This window comes from Primulina tabacum, chromosome 1, assembly GCF_025594145.1.
Source record: "Primulina tabacum isolate GXHZ01 chromosome 1, ASM2559414v2, whole genome shotgun sequence".
In the NCBI taxonomy this organism is placed as follows: domain Eukaryota; kingdom Viridiplantae; phylum Streptophyta; class Magnoliopsida; order Lamiales; family Gesneriaceae; genus Primulina; species Primulina tabacum.
The window spans coordinates 38,434,974-38,439,410 of record NC_134550.1 but is presented as its reverse complement, the minus strand read 5'-3'; positions in this window follow the sequence as shown (position 1 = coordinate 38,439,410).

The window sequence follows — 4,437 nt, the reverse complement described above, 5'->3', positions numbered from 1 at the left end:
ACAGTCTTCTATCCCCTTTGGAAAGCCACTCTGACCCCCCGCACCGGTGGATGAGCCATCTACATAACCTTCCAAAGGTCTTCTACCTTTACATGCAGAGTCTCAATCAGGAAATCGGCCAAGGCCTGTGCTTTGATTGCGGTCCTGGGTCCATATTTAATGTCGTATTCTCCCAGTTCAGTGGTCCATTTCACCAATCTTCTTGAGATATCAGCATGAGTCATTATCTTTCCGAGAGGGCTGTTAGTGAGGAACGTAATTGGGTGAGATAGAAAGTATGGCCTTAGCCTTCGAGCTGTTGAGACCAAGGCTAGGGCAAGTTTCTCCACCGCTGTATATCTGAGTTCAGTTCCTTTGAGTGCGTGAGAGATGTAATACGGGACTCTATTGGTGTCTTTTTTCCTGATTAGGACCGAGCTCACAGCTGCTTCGGTGGCTAAAATATAAACGTATAATTGCTATCTTGTTGATGGTTTGTTAATATAGGGAGCTCAGCCAAATAATTCTTTAAATCATCGAATGTCTTTACACATTCTTCATCCATTCAGACTTCTTAGCTTTTCTGAGAATGCGGAAGAAAGGCAAACTTCGATGTGCTGCTTTTGAAATGAATCGTGATAAAGCTGCGATTCTTTCGGCAAGCTTCTGGACCTCCTGGAGATTCCCAAGAGGTGACATAGATTGGATAGCCTTTACTTTCTCGGGTTTGGCCTCAATTCCCCTTTCCGTTATCATATATCCTAGAAACTTTCCGCTCCTGACCCCGAAGGTGCACTTCTGAGGTTCAGTTTCAACCCATAAGACCTTAGAGTGGCAAAGGTCTCACGGAGGTCCACTATGAGGTCAGCCAAACCCTTGGACTTCACCAAAATATCATCCACATAGACCTCAACATTCCTTCTAACCTGAGCTGAAAAAACCTTGTCCATGAGCCTTTGATAAGTACCTCATGCATTTTTTAACACGAAAGGCATTACCACATAACAGAATGTCCCTCAGAGGTGATGAAGCTTACTTTATCCTGGTCTTCCTCTGCCAGTTGTATCTGATGGTATCCTTGTTAAGCATCCGTTATGCATAAATATTGATGACTGTGGTGGAGTCAACCAGTTGATCGATCCTTGGTAAGGGGTAATAATCTTTTGGGCAAGCCTTGTTGAGATCTCTTAAATCGACACACATCATCCACTTTCCAGAGCTCTTAGGGACCAAGACTACATTTGATAACCATATTGGGAAAAAGACCTTCCGTATGTGTCCAGCCCTAAGAAGCTCGTCCACATGCTCCATTATTATTTTATCTTTTTCAGGGTCAAAGTGCCTCTTCTTCTGTTTGATTGGTCGGGCTTCAGGAAGTACATTGAGGCGATGTTCCATGACCTTTGGTCTAACCCCTCGAAGCTTGTGAGGACCAGGCGAACACATCAGGATTGGCATTCAAACAGGCTAGCAGATCATGCTTAGTTGTGGGATCCAAATCAGGCGCCACTCTGACGCTTCGTGGATTCCTATCTCTATTTTTTCCGGCTCTTCCTTCGATGTGAGTTGAACCTCATTTTTGGAGATCATTCTTGGTTGAGTCACAATCATTCCCACCTCGGTTCGGGACCTCTTTACTTCTACCTTTACCTCATCTACATAGCAATGTCGTGAGGACTTCTGGTCTCCCCATACAACTCCCACTTCATTCCCCGCAAGATATTTCAGCTTTTGATGATAAGTGGAGCTAACAGCTCAGAAGTCAGCCAGGGCCGGTCGGCCCAATATCCCGTTGTACGAAAAATGACATCTACCACAGTAAAACACGTCATTTTGGTGATGCGGTGCAGTCCCGTCCCCAAAGACAAGGGGAGCATGATTTTATCCAACGGTTTGGACCGCATGTAACAAGACTAATTTCTCTGAAGCTTTCTGCAGGACCTTTTTTAGGTATTAAAGCTGATTTTACTCAGGAGTCTCAGAAGCTGTTTTTGATTATAGACGTTGGACTCAAAGTTTTATATATATATAGAGGTCAATCCTTTATAGAAAACAACGTTATTATCATTATCCACTCAACTATTATTCCGACGTGAGTGAGCTATCATCAACTACTTATCTTCAAGCTCAATACAGAAAAACAGCACACACTCTATTATCTATATCCGATCTTTTGAGATCATTTTGTGTTGCTGCTGTTCCGAAATCTCTTCAAGCTAAACACTTTACTATATCTTATTGAGAAGAGTTTGTAATCTGGGAAATAGTTTTTTCCAGAACTTTGTTGTATTCGTTTTACTGAGTTGTGTAACTCAGAGTTTCAGTAGGTAAGGTAAGCCCTACTGAAGTGGGTGTGTACAAGTGTTGTACTGTAATATCCAAGTCTTTTAGTAATATCTTCTGGAAACAGAAGAAGGGGAGACTTAGAAGATTTTGTCTTCGAACTTCCAGAAACAATCAATGTTCAACTGCCTACTGTTTATTGTTTCTCACCGTACTCCATCGGATCATTTCCGTACTTATTATTGTGATCTGCTGGATTTACATTCGAACAAATATTAGATATAATCTCTAACAGGATTCTAGCACCCTTTTCAAAATCGTCCAACAAAGGAAAGAGTTTATTCACCTCCCCTCTAAACTCGTTATCGATCCCCAACAGAGGTCTTGGGAGGTCGATTTGGGAGGTCGACCATATATATGATCGACGAGATTGTGGATATGGGAGGTCGGCTGGGATGACCTCCCGATGACCTCTTAGAAGCTTCAGACAAGATGAGGTGATCTTACACTCTGCGGGTCATGAATCTGGCATGGTTTTCCAAACATTGGGCCACTACCTCTCGCATAACCTCCAACCGACCTCGGCGGTAGATGACATCCCAGATGCTAAGCACGTGGCCACTAACTAACTGGGCTACTGAGAGTGGACCTGATCCATCATCGGTCTGGGGGTATCACTGCGCAACAAACTCGCATGAGAAAGTGTCAAGGAATTAGAACTTTTGACACTAGTCAAACACTCACTTACTCCACAACTACGACATCTTTTAGGGCGGAGACAATTGTAATTTTGATCTTATATATCTCTTTACATAATTTGTTCTCTATTTTAGATTTAGTCTTAATTTTCTACATTTGTTTATTATTATTTTTTATTGGTATTTTATTTCTTTTTTCTTACACAAGTGCCTGCGATGCTAATATGACGATATTTGCACTATCATATAGATATTCTAATGAAAAAATTATTAAAATCTAAAAACAAAAATATATGATTAAAACTGAAATTTGATCGTTTATAAAATAACATTCTAATGAAAAAATTATTAAATCTAAAAATAAAAAATATATGATTAAAACTAAAATTTGATCGTTTATAAAATAACATCTACACCGTCTTCACTCAAACTAAAATCGATAACATGGGACTTATATTGAAAATTGAACAGTCGGGGATATATTACACATTATCTCCACCCTCGTTCGCTTCTAGACATAGATGTCGAATTATTATATTGAAACTAATTTTATTGTGAAAATTTGAAACACAATAATTTACCCGTTGTCTAAAAGTTTCATATACAAGTTAACACAATAAAATTTTTTCGCGGTAAATATTACTTGAAAAGACAGCTGTAAAAATTATTTTAAATATTTGAAAATAACTTACTAAATACTGATTGGATATAATTTAAAATAATTTATTAGCATAAATACATTATTCTTTAAACATTTATTCAAATATAAAATATTTGTGTATCTAATTTAAAAGATATATTATAGTCAACTAAGATTTTTTAAGATAAAGATGATAAAATTTCGAAGCATCCAACATCCGAATATCCACCAAATAAGCCTTTTTTTAAATTAATATTAAGCTTATACTTCTAATTAGCTTATGGTTTTTATTTTTGTTTTTTATTTTTAATGTAGAAAAGATAAAGATTAATAATCAAAGAAGGAAATTAATTTAAAAAAAAATGCTAGTGTGTGAAATATATATCCGAATAACACACAAACAATTTTCACAATTTCTTCCTATAAAGATAAAGATAAAGATAAAGACTAAAAAAATACACAATTGTTGATATTACCAATTTCCCTAAATAACGAGGAGACTTAACTAATACATATATAGTTAATGTAATATATTCTCCAAAAATAAATTAGGGTTTGTTACAAAAGGAAGACTTCGTGCAGGAGGAGGATTCATTATCTACTTATCTTATTTGATTTGATGAGAAGTTCTTTTGTATCCTTTTAGAACTTTTAATTGCTTCTTCGACTTTGAATTTGGATTTTTTGCAACTCAATCTCCGCATAAAAAAAAATCCAGAAACAGATCGATGGAAAGAATGATTGAAGGGAAACTCTCGAGAATAACCATGGCAGACGAAGAAAATATTGATTCGGGTCACTCTGATTCGAGGCCTTCAATCGTGGATTTAACCAGGC